The sequence below is a fragment of the Erpetoichthys calabaricus genome, chromosome 3 (assembly GCF_900747795.2).
Source record: "Erpetoichthys calabaricus chromosome 3, fErpCal1.3, whole genome shotgun sequence".
NCBI classification, from domain to species: Eukaryota; Metazoa; Chordata; class Cladistia; order Polypteriformes; family Polypteridae; genus Erpetoichthys; species Erpetoichthys calabaricus.
In genome coordinates, this window is record NC_041396.2 from 166921753 (window position 1) to 166941936 (window position 20184).

Sequence of the window (20184 nt, forward strand, 5' to 3'; positions counted from 1 at the left end):
AATAATTTAAATGCTGAGATGTATACTTGATATCATTTTCTTGATGAAAGGAATTTAAGCATGTATTAAACATGGTGACGCAGTGATAGTGACGAGCTGGCGCCTTGTCCAGAGATTGTTCCTGCCTCCCGCTAGATGATTGCAGTACTGTCTCTTTAAAACCTACTAACCCCCAGTTCCTGTCCTTCCTTTTCTTTCTCCAAGTACCCAATCGCCACACAATCAGCTCAGTAATAGGCGTTAAGCTATCTGTAAGCTTAGAACTCTGATTCTTCAAAACTTTTAAGGAACATTGAAATATCTTCATAGTACATGCTTAATTATTCTATCTATCTATCCTTCTAGTATTGCGCCAGCCCCAGCAAGAATACAGCGCGAGGCAGGAACAACCCCTGAATGGCTCCTTGCTAGCGCTGTGACACCATCTCCTCACATGTTTAATTATTAAAAATACAGATTATTTAAAAGATGTTAACATTTTATCTGTATAATGTAATAAACATATTTTGCTGCATTTCATCTTAAAAATGATATAGTCATCATATGTAAATACGTGCTTTATAAAGTGGTACAGGTTGTGCAATATTATAACTGTATTACAAGTTTACAGTGAGGTAATTGCACTTATAAGTACAAACAGCTCTACAAACAGCACTTGATGGACTGATTGATTGCATTTATTGTTCTTGGGATGAAACTGTTTCTGAACCAAGAGGTCAGTACAGGAAAGGCTCTGAATCATTTGCCATATGAGAGCAGTTCAAATAGGCATCATGTCTGAAGCAGCGAGTGCTTGATGCTGTATACCGATAATTTTCTTTCCAATAAGCTGCGTCAGGAATGTGGATCTAAAAAAGAAAGGGAAACCACACTGGAACAAAAGCACTGCTTTGACGCTGGGTGCTGCCATTTTCAAAACCGAGGGGAGAACTTGCGTATGCCAGGGTTTGAGCTAGCGTGAAAATGTGCGTGGCTTTACGCCAAGTTTAGGTTTTATACATCACAATTTGAGCATGGAAACAGGTGTACGCAACATTTTTATGCGTACGCACCTTTTATACATGAGGCCCCTGGTGAGCATCATTTGTTTTAACTCTTTATTGGCCCTAAGATGCCCCATCCCAACTTTATCTGGAATATGTTGCAGAACCACAATAGCAAGAATGAATGTATATTTATGAAAAAAAATGAAGTTGACCATACTAAATATTAAATATGTTCTGTTTATACTGTTTATGATGGGTTAGAAGTCAAAGTGAATTTTGAAATCACTACTTTCTGTTTTTTATTTGTATTTTCCATTCCATCCCAACTTTTTCCAAGTTGGGGTTTTGTAATTTCAGATTTATTGTACTTTTTAATATGTAAAACACTTTTTTCCTGCAGTCAATCTATCCATTTTCAAATCTGCTTAATTAAATTCAATGATACAGATGGATTAGTGGATTGCAGGGCATATTTTTGCAAGCAACCACACTGACAGACCGGGATAAACAACTGCAGGAGCTTAGACAAGATTTCAGCAGACAAGGTTATACCCCCAAAACAACAGACACTCAAATAAGAAGACCTACTGCCATACCTAGAGACAACCTTCTGGAATGTAAGAACAAAGACAACAAGAATCGCATCCCCCTTGTTGTCACCTATAATCTACCTCTTGAGGCACTTCGAAAAATTATAAAAGAACTTCAGCCAATGCTATACAATGACGAAAGACTGAAAAATGAGATCTCAGTGTCTAATTTAAAGTCCTCTCCAATTATTTTAGAACATAGTTCAGCTATGAATTTCACTGTGTTTGGACTTTTACGGTTTTCTGGGAGACCTTAGATTGTGATGTTATTCCTTCTAAATCTACTGTATCTTCCAATTCAGCTAATTTGTCACTGAGCACTTCTTATTATAGAGCAGTTGCTTTTTTGTTATTGGCGTATGTCAATTGTTCAACTTCTTCAATATAAGTAGTAAATGTTTGCTTAACTTCTTCCAGGAGAGCACCAATAACTGTTATTTTATTCTCAATTTTCTTGCATTTTCCAGAATTTTTTCATCAATTCTTGCTAAATTATTTTTAAGGTTTACATCAAAATTTATATGAAAGCTTAAACATACCTACTAGTCTTTTATATACTGAAGCACCTTGTCTATTCTGTTGTCTATTCTCCTAATTATTTTGTTTATATCCTTCTTTATATCTTCCTATATATCCTTCTTTGCCTCATTTATTTTTAGCTTGTGAGTGATAAACAATACCTTCAGCTCAGACAGCTTGTTTCCATCTTCTCCTTGTTCCAAAGGTGGAGTCAAGCATCCTATTGGAGATGATACTCTTGACCCACAGGGAGTGTGGTCATAGATGACAGTGGGGATAAAGAAGCCATCCTTGGTTCTGATATCCCTCGTGAGATCATTGAATTCTCATTGCACGACTAACTCACAGTATTGCTCCCACATTCACTGTTGGCTGGATCTGATGCTGTAGCATGATGTACTGGATGATCCATTCCTTCTCCTGTCATTTTCAACTCAGTCTGTGACAGGTTGTATCATAAACTTGAGATTGGTTTAGACTTTGATGAAACCTTAGCTAGCTTTTCTTCTCTTTCTGACCCCTCGGTCTCTAGCTTTTGCTTTTAATACAGTATACTTGTAATTAAATCCTTCCAGGTTAACTTAATGTAGGATACCACTACCAGCGGAGTATCATCTCAAAAGTCTACCTCTTGCAATGGATGAGACCAATCCCTGAAACAGGTATTTAATGATGGCTACTGCATAGTCATCTGGCTGCTTGATAGTCTTCCTGTTATTCACATTTCATTGTTAATTGAAGAGAAAACAATTAAAGGCTCTGAATGCTGCTGTTTAACAGGAAAACAATTAATCAAGGATGAAATCTGCTTCAATGAAATGTGCAGTGACTAAAGCCCTCCAGGAGCTGAGTTTGACATCCTTGGTATAGCGAATGTGTTCCATGCCTGTTTTAGCTAGTCAGGTATTTCATCTATTAATTTTAAAATTTACTGGGAAACACTCTGACCTCTGCTACCTGAAGAACGGTGGTTCTTGTGCCTCTCATGAAACACAGCACTGTAGGTCATTACACAGAGTGTGCTGTGACTTTTATTGTAACGATGAGTGGGCCTGTTTAATGTCCTTCACTTCCATCCAATGTTGTGGCAGCACTTTTTCTGACAGACATGCCACGTGCTTGTGCCACAGTTCTTTTCTTGCCATTCATTTTGTGTGGGAGGGCTGCCGCTCACCAAAAGAAACGACATGAAACACAATAACAAGATTGAGAAAGTCCGCACCTCTAATTCTTTGGTTGTGTATGACTTTCTATTGCACAGAATGTATGACTTCTATTTGTGATGAAAATGGTCAGTTGGCCTGTTCAGTTTCGGGGCACACATATTAATGTAGTAGAGAAGCACATAGAATCTCTTTATGCATTTACTTCTTCTTCATTTATTATTTATTTTACATATTTGCAATAATTGCTGGTCTGAAACCCATTAAGTTTTACTAACTTATTGTTCTTTTTTGTTGATTGCTATTTATATCAAACAAAGTATAGCAGTTGCTGAAACATTTTTGGTTTTAGATAGATAGATAGATAGATAGATAGATAGATAGATAGATAGATAGATAGATAGATAGATAGATAGATAGATAGATAGATAGATAGATAGATAGATAGATAGATAGATAGATAGATCTTTATTTGTCCCCATGGGGAAATTTGGCTTTTTACAAAATTTCATTTAAGTATGTAAATAAGTAAATAAATAAATCAATAGTATGGTCTGAGCGTATGCCAGTATGGAGAGATAGTCCTTAATCCAGTACACCATAGTCTTATCCACCTGCATATCTCTGAGCTTACACCTTAACAGTGATGGCTGGATGGTATTAGAGGCACTAGACAAATCAAAAAACATAATCCCGCAGTGCTGCCAGCTTTGTCTAGGTGAGAATATTTTTACAGTTTAACACTAAATATTATCCATATTTTTTATTACTAAAACTTCTCAAACTTGACACATGCATCATACTTAAGTTCTGAGAAGTCAATGGTAAGCTACACCTTCTCTTCATGACTTTTCTCTCACATCTCAATGCTGGGTTGCTCCAGACTGAATATGTGCATTTGTGATTGTGCCTTGTGTTGGACTGGATTATAGGGAAAGAAATGTCACCACTAAAGTATGTTTGGGTTCTAATCTCACATTCTATGCTATCATTTTTTATCATTCACATTTCTATAAATTGAAAATCTCTGACCTTTGCTGTATTTACTGCTTTATCCAAAGGTCACAAGATACAGAAAAGTTTTTTTTTCAGTAAAATGTCCTGACCAGTTGTGGAAGCAATCAATTTAAAATGCTGCTACTATACAATATAAGTGTAGGTGTAATGTCTATATTCAAAACGTTTCAACGAATGATTTGGATTTACATTAAAAAAAACTGTTTCTGGTGCCTCATGACATACAGTTATGGCATTTTCTACAGGTGAAAGCTAACAAAATGTTTGTCAGTTTTTCAAAAACAACTCTAGCCATTTGTGTATTACTGTGCTCATTCAAAAAAGTGCTTTTCTTAAACTGCTTCTGTAAACAGTTTAAAAATTGGTATATTTGCAACAAATCCAAAGAAGATCTTGACCATGTAAGTCACTTGGTGTATTATTCATGTTGAAAAATGTTTAATGTTCTCCAGAACTATCCAGGTTGATCTGAAAGTTCATGTATCCAGTATATTGTTTTTGAAAAATCTGTTAAGGCTTAAGGCCACATATAAGAATGCTCTGTCACAACACATTTTCTGAGTATGTTTATTAGTTACAGAGCCAATATTAATAGTATGTTAAATTAAGCATCTGAAAACTTCATGTATTTTATATTGAGTCAGTTATGGAAATGCATTGTATTACATCTTTCAGGTACATGTTATCCTTATTGCAGTCTAAAACTATAGTTATAATATAATAAATAATTTGCTTTTTGTTGAAGATCCAAGGTTTACAGACCCAACCATTTTAAGCTTTGTCAGATTTTTAAACAGTTTTCTGTGTGAATTAAAATGAGAAAAATTTACAGTCTGGCCCTAAAAGGTGCTCTTTAGGTAACATGATGAAATTATCTTTGACTAGTATATGATTAAACAATTTGAAAATTAAACAGATATCTGAGTTAGTAAGACAGTTTTACACAGGAGTAGCATTATTTTTGTGTGTGGAATATGTTTGCCCCAATGACCTAAGGACTCAATATGAATGCCCAACCATCAGCTATCACTGTACCTATTTTGTCATTTTTAATCTAATTACAGATTGCAGAGGAGTGAAATGAGCATACAACAGATCAATTTTTGTCCTTCTAAATATACCTTTCTTTTTAATATACATTTTTCATTTTCTTGTAGAGTGTGTCATCATACGTCAAATGAGAACATCTTCGAGATGAAACAACTGAAAGAGTCCTGTTGTTTTTCCAGAGACGGAGGTCTTCTTACAGACACAGGCGACCTGTCCCACAGTATCTACTACTGAATGTCATGCTACTGACTTTAGTAACCCCAATCCGGTTTGTTCTGTTCTGTGTGCTTTAGGGGATCCCGTCCATGGCAACAAAAAAAAAAATCGAGAAATGGGGGTTTCTTTTTTAAGCCTCATACTGAGATACTGTTACTGACTTTAACAGTCAAAAGGTCATGTGGATGGGGGTACATGGTAAAGTCATTTTTGAGAACAGATCACCTGCCTTTTTTCTTCAGGAATGTGTTAAGGCAGCTTTACTGGTTCAATATTAATTTTTCAGTAAATCTCTTTTTGAAGAGTTTTAGTGTAAAATCATGCATTAAAAAATATTTTCACTCCTGCATAGAAAACTTACCAGTGTTAAATAAACACAGAGTATATATACATATGGACATACTCGTTCCATATATTCACTTTTAAAAGTTAACAATATAATAATATAAGAGTTCATTTAACACTGGTGATTTTGCTGTGTGAATTTTTCATGTCACCTTGAGCCTTTTTGAGTAAAATATGCATATAAAAGGCAAAGGCAGAATAATTTGTATTAAAAACAAGAATTTGGACTACCGTGACATTTTGATTACACACAGGGTTTTTATTATGTGGCTCACAGTGTCTGTTATTCAATAAATCATTAAAAGTGCCTTTTACAGAGCCCAGTGTATACTGAATGGCCTTTGAAATATTCTGCCATCATCTCTGTTTGTTTTCTGCCATTCCAAGTACCTCTTATTTGTCACATTACACTCAGGATAAGTCGCTTCTTCTTTATGTCTCTAAACAGCTATTAGAAAAGAAAGCATGGATGAAAGTTCTTTGATATTTTTGGGCTGCACCTGTATCACTTTTTAGAAATTTGTACACTTTGATAAAATCATAGTATCCCAAAGAATTGGTAATAGTGATGTACCTTCTGAGTGGTAATAGACAAATAAAGGATATTCACTTTCATGTAAACACTGTGCATGATTGTCACGGAAATTGCTGTTAAATATAAAAATGATATATAACCTTTAAATGTGTGGGAGTTGTATTTGTTCAATCAAATTACTTTTAATTTTAGTTTCAGATTTTTTTTTCTATTTAACTGTTAATTCAGTATTAGAAAAACATATTTGTTTCCTTGTGGTCAGCTTCATGCTAAGCACTAGGAGTGGGTAATATACCAGTTGAGCTGGTATACAGGATTAAACTATGTGATAAGAACAACACTTAGAGGCAACCACCCGTATAATGTCCTTTGGCTGCAAAAAGGTATTTTAAAGGTTAGAGAGTTGTTCACTTGACTGAGTCCAAAACAGAACTGTTGAAGAAAGACAAAATGGCAGCTTTAAAGGCCAGTGTAGGAAGTGACATCGACAGAGCCGCCAGGACTGGAAGTGACGTCAACAGAGGCCCTGGAAATGAATGTGATATCGTCAGAGGCCCTGGAAACGAATGTCACGTTGTCAGAGGCGCCGGAACCCTGTGGGATTTCCCGAGAATGGTCTGCAAGGGATTGAGAGAGACAGTTAGTGTACCCCACTGCCTCCTGATTGGAGGTGGAATTGCCATTATTCAAGCCCTTTAGTTGACTCCTGTTCGCACATGTGTGACAACTGTTAATAAAAAAATATTACCATTATGCAAAAAATTACCAGAAAATGTGCAACCACATATAAATCTGTATGACATTGATCAGGGACAATTTGGAATCACCAATTAGTGAAACCAAACGAGTCTCTGGAATATAACATGAAAACAAGAACACCTGGAGATCTGCATGTGAAGCACCACTATAGAAATTAACAAGACAAACACATCTTTGTGATTTGCTCATCTGCACCCCAAATCAGCATGTCCAGAACAAACCCAAAGTTTTATGTTAATACCTGCCATTTGTTTATTCTAGCCTTGATTCCAGGGTCTTTTTCAGGATTGGCTCATGCGATGTCTGGCCAGTCTCTTTTGCAGTCTCAATAAAAGAGAATATTTTGATTCATACAGACACTGTGACTTGAATTAAGGAATTTCCTTTACCCTTTTCCTGTTATATTTATTGAGCATGGTTTTCTAGTTGTAGAATATGTTGCTTCAACCAATAGTTTTTAATTCATCTCTTTCTTCTTTGTTGCTATCTCTGCATGTCTATCAATTTTCCAATAAAGAATTCTTCAAAGGTTTTTACACAGTCTAAGATTATACACATTTCTGGATAAGTGTATAAATTCAGGGGATAATTTCATTTGGAGTAAACATCCAGACACAAAATATAGATCCTGTTGTTTAAGACCTTCCCATGGTTCACATCATTTGGCCTTTTTAAAAATGTGACGCTGCATCTTTGCTTTCAATCTGAAAATCAAAATACAAAACCCATCAATGAAATCTAAGGTAATTAAAAATGTGTTCTTCCAAAAAGAAAAGGAAAAGGCAGAGGGAATGGTTTGTGAAGGACCAGGGGCCTCATGTATAACGGCGTGCGTAGAACTCACACTATAACATGGCGTAAGCACAAAAGCGGGAATGTGCGTACGCACAGAAAAATCCAGATGCAGGAATATGTGCGCACACAAACTTTCACGTTATTCCACTACATAAAACCCGATCAGCGTGAAAAGTAACACACGTGCACGCGCCTTCTGTCCCACCCCAACTCCTCCCAGAATTATGCCTCTTTGAATACGCAAATCGATATAAATAGCCTTCTGTGAAAAGACAATGGGAAAAGCACGGGGGAAAAAATAAGAATTTCAGCGAATACCAAGTGGAGGCAAAGGAAAAACGTACTATTTGTTGGTTTAAACAGTGGTATAATCAACAAAAGAAAGTTGATCGAGTGACATAGTGTCGGAGAAACTCGAAAGCTCAAGTTCACAAAGTCGCACAGTGCCCGAAATAAAAAAGAAGTTGCCTCATATCAAAGTCGGCGTGAAAAGGCGACTCGTAGCGGACCGTCTGAGTGTCATATGAAATCTTATTAGGGTACAGAGAAAAAAAATAAGCACACAGTAGGAAAAAAGCACGAAATGTCAACTTTAATCTCGAAATTTCCACTTTAATCACGTAGTTTATTTTGTCATTAAAGTAGAACATCATAAACTTCATCTTAAAATCGTTTATTTTACTAGCTTCTCAAGTAGCACATTAAATGCTTTGTTCTGTATTTGATCTTCTATGTGCTCTGTGTGTGTGAATCACTACGTGCTTCCGTTCTTTCTCTTTCTCCAACAGGACACAGAATCCATTGCATTCGTGATATTACAGCTCTCTGAATAATTAAAATACTGAGATGTATACGTGATATCTTTTTCATGATGATAGGAATGAAAGCATGTTATTAAACATGGGAACACGGTGGCGCAGTGATTGTTCATATCTCACGCAAGAGGCTTGCTGCGCCATGTGCGACCTTCGATGAAATAATTTATTACAGAAGTACTGTCTCTTTCAAACGTACTAACCTCCAATTCCTGTCCTTACTTTTCTTTCTTCAACTACCCAATCACCACACAATCAGTTCTGTAATAGACGTTAAGCCATCTGTAAGCTTAGAAAGCCGATTCTTCAAAACTTTTAAGGATCATTGAAATATCTTCATAGTACATGTTTAATTATTCTATCCATCTATCCTTCCAGTGTCACGTCAGCACCAGCAATAATACAGTGCAAGGCAGGAGCTATCCATGAACTAGCTAGTGCTGCGGCACCGTGTCCTCACATGTTTAATTATTAACAATACAGATTATTTAAATTAAGTTAAAGTTTTATCTGTATACTATAAGCAACATATTTTGCTGCATTTCATCTTAAAAATGATATCATCATCATACGTGCTTTATAAAGTGGAGCAGGTTGTGCAATATTATAACTGTAGTGCAAGTTTACAGTGGGGTAATTGTACTTATAAGTACAAACAGTTCTACAAGGAGCACTTGATGGACTGATTGAGTGCGTTTATAGTTCTTGGGATGAAACTGTTTCTGAAACGCGAGGTCTGTACAGGAAAGGCTTTGACACGTTTTGCCATGGCGGAGGTAGTGTGTGCTTGAAACTGTATACCGATAATTCTCTTTCCGATCAGCTGCTGCTGTGATTCCCCACTCAGATACAGTGATATAAATACTCCGAGTGGTGCAGTGAGAGTAATATGGAAAAAGATGATCCGCAGTGGCAACCCTTAACAGGAGCAGCTCAAAGAAGAAGAAGATGCAGGGAGCGTAACAACGCTAAAGCAGTTATGGTATTTGGAATACTATGGCTATTCCCTGGACCATTATATTGCTACAGGTTAATTACAATCAGATGCATTACACTAATAAACAATATGCAGTTAATTTCAGTGTATTTATAAAGCCGCGTCAGGAATGTGGGTCTAAGAAAGAAAGGGTAACCACACAGGAACAGTAGCACTGCTTTGACGCTGGGTGCCTCCAGTCTGCAAAACCGAGCGGAGAAATTGCGTACACCAGGGTATGAGGTACCGTGGAAATGTGCATGGCTTTACGCCAAGTTTAGGTTTTATACATCGCGATTTGAGCGTGGAAACATTCGTATGCAACATTTCTGTGCATATGCACCGTTTATACACGAGGCCCCTGGAGATGGAAAAGACAAAATCATTCCTAAAAAGTAACTTGCAGACATCAAAGAACCTCATGATCAAAGCAAAATCAAGACTACCAAGCCCAATATACCATACAGAAGTCCTGGCCCTCAAATATTTAAACACACACTTCTAGCACTGCAGAAGTGTTTAATTTTTCTTGAGTATCCAGAATCTTGGACACATTGGGTGCATGTAATGGCGTCCCACCATCCTAAATACCTTCTGAGTAATGACATCAGGATCAAATGTTTTAAATGGCGAGCCACATCCAAAATGACCAAAACAAAAATAAAAATCCCATCAAAATGATATCAGAAAGTTAAATAGAAATAAAAATAAAATTTTGTAGCATCTTGACAATGAAAAAATGATTGCAGAACAAGTACACACCTATTATTCCTATGGTACTAAGGTTTTCTATCTTTGAAATGTAGAACTTTACTTGCTCACCTGTGTTGCCTCAATGGTTTTGGAAGTCAGAAGACAAAGTGACCAAGAAATGAAACAATCAGAATCTGAAAAAGGCTAAGGTCCAAACAAATAAGTCAAACGACATTAATAGATAGATAGATAGATAGATAGATAGATAGATAGATAGATAGATAGATAGATAGATAGATAGAGATACTTTATTAATCCCAATGGGAAATTCACATGAATTAATGAACCAAACAGTAGTCAAAAATGAAAGTTTAAGGTTCATACAAAAGTTCAACATCCTCAAGTGTTTTAGAAAACAAAAAACACCACAAAGATTCTTTGAGACACCATTAAAACCTTAGATACAAGGAATAAATAAACATAATAATATAAATTATAACATGAAGAAAATAGTTTACTGGTCCAGTACTCAAAGTTCCTTCAGGCTGAAGGTTTTTATTTCAACCAGTTTCACAATACGTGAATCATTCTTACTTTTAATTGATCTCACTGCTTTTGTGAGTTGTCCTTCTTTATACTCTTATTTCAAGAAAGTCTGAAATATTTGTATTTTTGCCAGAACGTTAAAACACTTAAGTTTCTTTTACTTTTTTCTATTTTAATTTGCCTTTTTCTATATAATTTTCTCCATTAATTGCATCCAAATGTTAACAACACCAGGGAGCAATTAGTTCACTGACATTTTCACTTTTCTTAATGGGCAGACAAGTGAAAATGGCAGTGAAGTCGTTGCTCCTCTTCAGCATCCAATGTTGTTTGCACATTTATCTGCACTGCTCAGTGCTAACTATTAGCATTTGGAAACAATTAAAGGAGCAAATTCTACAGAACATACATTTAAAAAAGAAAACAGCAAAAGAAGCAAGCATTTTGAGCTATCATAGATACAAATATTTACATTTTTTTTTTCAAAATGTTTGCAGGCTAGATAATCAAAGTTTAATTAAAAGTGAGAACAATGCACTAAATCAGTTGAAGTAAAAACCTGCAGCCATGGCGGTCCCTGGCTCCGATCTTTGAAAACCACTGCATTAACCTGATTATAATCTTCTCTGAGTTGTTTAATTTAAACATGTCTGAACGGAGTGCATACATTTGTTTTTCCCTTGATCTCTTGAGTTTGTGCGTTTCTGTCTCCACATCTTCCTCACCACAAAGACTTCAAAACTTGTGTTCCCTGACTCTGCTGGTGATCACTGGCAAATTTATATGGAATTCAAATTACTGAAAGGAAATGAATAACAAGCAATTATCAAAAATAATGAACAATGATTAAAGCTTGAACCAGAATCAATTTCTCCTTCCACCAGCACCCTCTCTCTACCAATTCCAAAACAAATCCTGAATAATAACATGGGGGAAAAGATGCCTAAAGAGACTGAGAACAGGAGCATAGTTCTCACTCTCTCCTACAAAAGATTTCAGGATGGGATTGTAGTGGAATGGCGGAGAGACTATAACAAGTTGAATACACTGGTGAAATGTGCAACCACTTTTAATAATAAAGATTTCAGAGTGATTCTTCAGATCGATGCCATAGAGCAGGGATCCTCAATCACAGTCCTGGAGGGCTGCAGTGGCTGCAGGTTTTTGTTCTAACCCAGTTGCTTAATTAGAAAGCAATTCTTGCCAATAATTTAATTTCATGGCTTGTTAGTGCTTTAACTCTGTTATGTCCGCTCATTCTCATACCCTGGATTTTCTTTCCCTTTCTAAGGATATCATCTAAATGATTTGAAGAAAAAAATGGATGAGTAATTCTCAGTACACTTTTTTCTCTCCACTTTCTTTCCAAGTATTTAATTAAACCCAATAGTGCATGATAAATACACACAGGAGTAAATGGTAACAAGCTAAATGGAGAAATGCTGGTCTCTTTTGTCATTTGCTACTTATTGCTAATTAGGAGCAATTAAAAACCAAGAATACAACTGTTTAAGACTAAAATAAGCAATAAGGGTTCAAAATCTTAACAAGCAAAACAACTAAACTGAAGCAGAAGAGTTACTTGAGCAATAAATGCTTCATACTAAGCAAATCCAGGACCATGATTGAGGACCCCTGCCATAGAAGAACCATTTTTGGTTCCAAAAAGACCCATCCAAATGAAGGTTCCAGAAAGAACCTTTATTTATTTAGATTTGTTAAATACAGTAAATAACCATGAATAGGTGGGAACAGATTTGTGAGATACAAAATGATGTCAAGATGTGGGTCAAGATGTTAAAAGGACTCTTGCTGCATATGTTCAGTAACACAGGCTAAGTCCAGTTTTTTTTAATCTGTTAGTGTCCAGCTAGGTAGCCAACCATTCAGTGAAGATTTCAAGTTTTTCAAAGCAGAAAGTAATAATAATAATAATAATAATTCATTACATTTATACCAACTTCATATGCAAAGAACCTTCCCAGAATGAAAAAGTTCTTTATTAAGCAAGAGAAACCACACCACCTAGTAAAGAGCCATATAGTGCCATTAAATAACCATTATTTTTAAGAGTGTAGGGAGAGGAAAACTCTGGTTCACTGTTACAGCCCTATTTCTGATGCTTACCATGCCGTTCCACAGGCCCCTTTGGGAAACTCTGGCCATACCATGATATTTCTTGTCTCTTCATGTTAACTACATCGAAATGTGATACATATGCAAGTGGGCTATTTACTTTTGGTATGGTTTTATCTTGTCATATACAAAACACATCAACCAAATGTTTGATTGGTTTTCACTATGGGATGCAATCTTCATGGTTTTAGTTTAAAATGCAATGTAACCGCGTATTGCATTTTCATTCATGTGCATAGATTGCATATCATATATAAAAGCAAAGCAACTCTGTGTCTATTGCATTTGTTTGTGCACCTGCCTGTTCCAAAGAGTCCACAATCATCCATGTACTTAAGAATCAAAATATTTACAGTCTAAATGATTACAGGCCTGTGGCACTGACCTCTGTCTCTGGATATCTGTACTGATATGGACTAGGTAATGTGTTAGGAACAAAAGGATGCCACATTGTTTGATGGAAATGAAAATTAACCTTACAGAGGGCTGAATTCAAATACACCCTGAAAATCAAAGTGAAAAAATGATGCAGTGTGCTAGTCCATTTTGCCGAAATTTCATTGCAGCAACTCAAAATAGCACTCAGTAGTTTTTATGGCCCCCATGTGCTTGTATGCATGCCTGACAACATCAAGGCTTGCTCCTAATGAGGTGACGGATGGTTTCCTGGGGGATCTCCTCCCAGATCTAGACCAGGGCATCACTGAGCTCCGGGACAGTCTGAGGTGCAACCTGGCGGAGCCGGATGGACCGAAACATAATGTCTATTGGATTTAGGTCAGGCAAGCGTGGGGGCCAGTCAATGCTATCAATTCCTTCATCTTCCAGGAACTGCCTGCATAGTCTTGCCACATGAGGCCTGGCATTGTTGTGTACCAGGAGGAACCCAGGACCCACTGCACCAGCCCAGGGTCTGACAATGGGTCCAAGGATTTCATCCTGATACCTAATGGCAGTCAAGGTGCCGTTGTCTAGCCTGTAGAGGTCTGTGCATCCCTCCATGGATATGCCTCCTCAGACCATCACTGACCCACCACCAAACCGGTCATGCTGAACAATGTTACAGGCAGCATAATGTTCTCCACAGCTTCTCCAGACCTTTTCATGTCTGTGACATGTGCTCAGGGTGAACCTGCTCTCATCTGTGAAAAGCACAGGGCACCAGTGGTGGATCTGCCAATTCTTGTATTCTATGGCAAATGCCAATTGAGCTCCACGGTGCTGGGCAGTGAGCACAGGGCCCACTAGAGGATGTCGGGCCCTCAGGCCACCTTCATGAAATCTGTTTCTGATTGTTTGGTCAGAGACTTTCACACCAGTGGCCTGCTGGAGGTCATTTTGTAGGGCTCTGGCAGTGCTCATCCTGTTCCTCTTTGCCCAAAGGAGCAGATACCAGTCCTGTTGATGGGTTAAGGACCTTCTACGGCCCTGTCCAGTTCTCCTAGAGTAACTGCCTGTCTCCTGGAATCTCTTCCATGACCTTGACACTGTCCTGGGAGACACAGCAAACCTTCTGCCAATGGCACGTATTAATGTGCCATCCTGGAGAAGTTGAACTACCTGTGCAACCTTTGTAGGCTCCAGGTATCGCCTCATGCTACCAGTAGTGACACTTACCGTAGCCAAATGCAAAACTAGTGAAAGAAAAGATGAGGAGGGAAAAATGTCAGTGGCCTCCACCTGTTAAACCATTCCTGTTTTGGGGGTCATCTCATTGGGGCCCCTCTAGTGCATGTGTTGTTAATTTTATTAACACCAAATCAGTTGAAACTGATTAACAATCCCCTTTGCTACTTAACTGACCAGATCAATATCTTAAACATTTAATTGACTTGATGCTATACTCTGATTAAAAAGTGTTCCTTTAATTTTTTGAGCAGTATAGTTACTATAAATCTGTCATTGTGTTACAGCAACAAGTATAACAATAGTATCAAATCATTTTTTGAAGGGTTGTTGTGCTATTCAGTTCTTATATGATTATGTGGTTTTGTTTAGGGTTGTATTTGTTAATGCCTTTAGGAATTTTCAGTTTGACCACATATTGAAGCTGTCTTTTCTCAGTGGGACTCTTTGTAATGGTTCATGTCATGACTGATTATTTTTAATAATAATAATAATAATAATTCATAACATTTAGAGAACACTTTTCAAGGTACTTAAAGCGCTTTGCACAATGAGTGGGGAGCCACTTCAGCCACCATTAATGTGCAGCTTCCATCTGGATGATATGATGGCAGCCAATTTGCACCAGTACATTCACCACACATTAGCTGTTAGTTGGTGAAGGGGTGAGAAATACTTAGCCAGTCAGAGACAGGGAATGATTAGGGAGCAAGAATGACCAGGCCGCAGTGGACAATTTAGCCAGGACATCAGGATACACCCTACTCTTTACAAAGGATGCCCAGAGATCTTTAATGACCACAGAGAGCCAGAACCTCAGTTTTACATCTCATTTGAAGGACGTCACCATTTTTATAATATCCCCATTATTGCACTGGGGCTTTGGGATCCATATTCGGACCACAGGGTAGTCGCCCCCTGCTGGCCTCACCAACACCTCTTCCAGCAGCAACCCAAGCTTCTTCCTGGTTGGTAATAAAATAAAAATCTATTATTTCAGTGATTTATTAATCTTCTCAATGTGTTTCCATCTTTGATGCACATTTTTTTTAGTTGTATTTCAAGGCCAGATTTTTATGTGGCTTACCAAGGCTTTATTATTATAGAACAATCTGCTGCAGACAAGCCCAGTGTTCGTACACCTGCTGGAAGAAGTTTTGACTTCTAAGTTTTTCTTTTGGGGTTCAATCACTCTTTTACAGTCTGTCTCAAACAAATAACCTTATGCTTCACTGAGAATTAAGAGGACTGCTTAATTTATCAGTTGACATTGTCCACTAAAGTGTCACTTTCCAAAGGGGAATTGTTAGGTCCCTTACATATATAAATTATTTTGGAAGGATAAAAGGCTCAAAATATTGTAGTCTGATGATGCCTTAAAGCTTGCATGTATAGCACACAGCTATGAAGTACCAGCAGCCATAGGGAGTATTTGGGTGCTGTATGCAAGTTGGCAGAAATGTGGTATGCACAAAGTTTAATATCAATTGGTGTAAGAAGATACCTGAAATAAATATTCTTAAACGGAGAATTTTAATATAAACCTCCTGATTTAATAGGAATTATGGAGCATTGTTGGTCTGTCTTCTGTGTGCATCTGCATAGAAAATATGAATATGAAAAGGTCCAGTAGAATGCCATGTCCTGGCCACACAACCCTGAACTGGTTTAAGTGGGTCAGATAATAGTATGTTATGTTAGGCTGAAAACAGCTCAGTGTATGTTAGAAGACGACATACCAGGGCCAAGCTGAATGTAAAAGTTCAGGTTGTATTGTTCAGCTTAAGGAACTTTGTGTTTGCTTGAAACACATCTACTACTTTTGACTGTGCATCTGGGACACTATTGTACTTGCTGGAGATGACTCTCAATTAACTTTGAAAACATTTTGAAGGTCCTGACCTGTAGGTATCATGACTGATAGGCTAAAACATCCAATTGTAAATTACAAGGTTGAGGATTTAATCCTCATTATTGACACACTTTGAGATTAGAGACAAATAAATCAAGCTGCCTATTCTACTGACAGAGAAGTATACAGTATATAACAATTGTAGCATGCAGTTCTGAATGAACATGTTAGTTAAAAGTATAAATGTAAAATGAAGGGATTAAAAAAATCCTTAACCCTGCAATAAATGGACTGAATTATAATTGAAGCCAGAAAAAACTGAAAAGAGAGCCGATGGAGGCACTGACATTTCTATATGCCATAAACATGATCAGTTGTCGTTCGGTGCATTTTTTTCAGGAAAAGTGCTGCCACACTAGGAATAAAGGGAGGAAGTCAAGGAAGGGTACATACAATTTAGATAACTGAGTTCTACATACTGTATATACTGAAGATTGTTATCCTCTGGAATAGCTTACTGGGACACATAGCTAAGGCAGATATGGCAGAGATGCCAATCTAACAAATTGTAGATTAACTTAGAAAAATCAGAGAACTCAAGACTGGATGCAATAGTCTCTCTTGTTATGCACATTTATTATGCCTTTAGGTATCACTGTGGTTTCACCAGTATTAATCACTGGGGTTATCATAAAATCATTTTCTACATTCACTTTTTACATGTCAGAAGCTGTCAGGTCTAAAGCACACAGTATCCTTGGAGCAGAAGGTGAAGAAATGGAAACCAGAGTAAACTTACACAACAGGTCAAGAATATGAAAACTCCATTTAAATCACAGCAGTCAGATTTTTTTTTAATGATGAGTATATATTCCCAACCTGGTTTGATATAACTGTGTAGGCTCCATTTGTCTTATAGCTTTTTAGAATATCTGGCCATGAGGTTGGAATGATAATCCCAAAATGTGTTGGCCCTAAGGACAATGGCATATGGATATTCCTTGATTTCATTTTTTGAAGACACAGTGGCTTGAGTGGACATTTACACATATACAGTACTATTGTGAAAAAATTATAAATCATCTGACCTCAGTAAAACATGAAATGCTACTGAAGGTGAAATATTTTGTTTTTTAAGTATATGTAGGTTTTTAAGATAAAAAAATGGTTTTAAGGTAATTAGTTTGCAGCTTCTTCTGTTAGATTTTGATTTTGTAAAAAAAAAGAAACAAAGAAACTGTAGCACAAAAGGAAGGTGATGGGCTCTTTTTTTATCCAAAAAACATTCATATACACCTAGCTTTACAGGTAACTTAAAAAATTAGTAAAGGCAATGTACATAGCTTTCTTATTCTTATAGATGCTGTTTTGGCTTAAACACACTGTCAATAGACCAGACATGATTTCGACACTGTGATTCAAACAGTTAACCTTAAAGAACCCTTTTTTCCCCTTAGCCACCTTGCCCTCCTGCATGCATCACCCATCAAGTCATACTCTAATAGATATTTAAATCATAGCACAGATCCTCCAATACATACTAATAGTGTAAACCAGCATTCGTTAGACATGAATTTTTTAAAATAACAGGATATTTTCCTGCCAATTTTTTAAACATGCACCTCAATGCTGGGAAACGATCCAAACAAGTCAATGTGATGCCAGAAACTATCAGAAGGCCATGTCATGCACATGTCACACATGTGCGCTTGGGAGAATGTTGATAGGCTCAAATAATGTTGTTTCTCAACCAGACCAGGGGTTGGCACTGTCATCTGACCCTCTCTCCTTTTGTCCCTCTGCAGACCAGCAGAAGAACCAACAAAACAATAACATCACCACTATCTCTCCCTCTGAAGATGTCACTTCCATCCTTACCTAACGATATCTTCCTTCTCAGAACCCACCTAGCAAAGACATCACTTCCTCTTCCAGCTACCCTGGACCATTATCTTCCTGTCTCCACCATATAAATGTCCCTGTTTTCCATCTGTATTCATTTTAGTTTTGAACTCGGTTGTAACCCCGTTTTTTATCGGTGCATTTTTCGGTATACTGGGTTGCCATTCCCAAACCCTTTTGAATCTGCCGCTCTCCTTATTAACACACAATACTGCCTAATACCCCTACTTTAACCGCCACCTTATCGTGGTGGAGGGGTTTACATGTCCCAATGATCCTAGGAGCACTGTTGTCCGGGGCATTATGCCCCTGGTAGGGCCACCCAAGGCAAACTGGTCCTAGGTGAGGGATGAGACAAAGAGCGGTTAAACAGACCTTCTATGATGAATGAAAACTTTGGACAGCATTTTCCCTTGCCCGGATGCGGGTCACCGGGACCCCCCTCTGGAGCTAGGCCTGGAGGTGGGGCTCAATGGCGAGCGCCTGGTGGCTGGGCCTGCACCCATGGGGCTCGGCTGGGCACAGCCCGAAGAGGTAATGTGGATCCCCCTTCCCATGGGCTCACCACCTATGGGAGGGGCCAAGGAGGTCGGGTGCAGTGTGAATTGGGTGGTGGCAGAAGGCGGGGACCTTGGTGGTCCGATCCTCGGCTACAGAAGCTGGCTCTTGGGACGTGGAATGTCACCTCTCTGAAGGGGAAGGAGCCTGAGCTAGTGCGCGAGGTCGAGAGGTTCCGGCTAGATATAGTCAGACTCACCTCGACGCACAGCTTGGACTCTGGAACCAATCTCCTTGAGAGGGGCTGGACTCTCTACCACTCTGGAGTTGCCCCCGGTGAGAGGCGCAGAGCGGGTGTGAGTATACTTATTGCCCCCCGACTTGGAGCCTGTTCATTGGGGTTTACCCGGTGGACGAAAGGGTAGCCTCCCTCCGCCTTCGGGTGGAGGGACGGGTCCTAACTGTTGTTTGCACGTATGCGCCGAACAGCAGTTTGGAATACCCACCCTTTTTGGAGTCCCTGGAGGGGGTGCTAGAGGGCATACCTTCTGGGGACTCCCTCGTTCTGCTGGGAGACTTCAGTGCTTACGTGGGCAATGACAGTGAGACCTGGAAGGGCATGATTGGGAGGAATGCCCCCCCCCGATCTGAACCCAAGCAGTGTTTTGTTATTGGACTTCTGTGCTCGTCACGGATTGTCCATAACGAACACCATGTTCAAGCATAGGGGTGTTCATATGTGCACTTGGCACCAGGACACCCTAGGCCTCAGTTCGATGATCGACTTTGTGGTCGTGTCGTCGGACTTGCGGCCACATGTCTTGGACACTCGGGTGAAGAGAGGGGTGGAGCTGTCAACTGATCACCATCTGGTGGTGAGTTGGCTTCGATGGTGGGGGAGGATGCCGGTCAGGCCTGGTAGGCCCAAACGTGTTGTGAGGGTCTGCTGGGAAAGTCTGGCAGAGCCCCCCGTCAGAAGTAGCTTCAACTCCCACCTCCGGCAGAACTTCGACCACATCCCGAGGGAGGTGGGGGACATTGAGTCCGAATGGGCTATGTTCCGTGCCTCTATTGTTGAGGCAGCTGACTGGAGCTGTGGTCGTAAGGTGGTCGGTGCCTGTCGTGGCGGCAATCCCCGAACCCGTTGGTGGACACCGGTGGTGAG

At 38.7% G+C, this 20184-nt stretch overlaps 1 protein-coding gene across 1 annotated transcript in view; it reads left to right on the forward strand.

The window, feature by feature from the left end:
* Positions 1-6416, forward strand: part of LOC114648454 (filamin-A-interacting protein 1) — a 208681-nt gene extending 202265 nt beyond the window's left edge. The window contains 1 exon segment of the mRNA XM_051925552.1: positions 5433-6416. The gene's annotated coding sequence lies outside the window, so the exon portion shown is untranslated.
* Positions 6417-20184: the final 13768 nt, after the last annotated feature.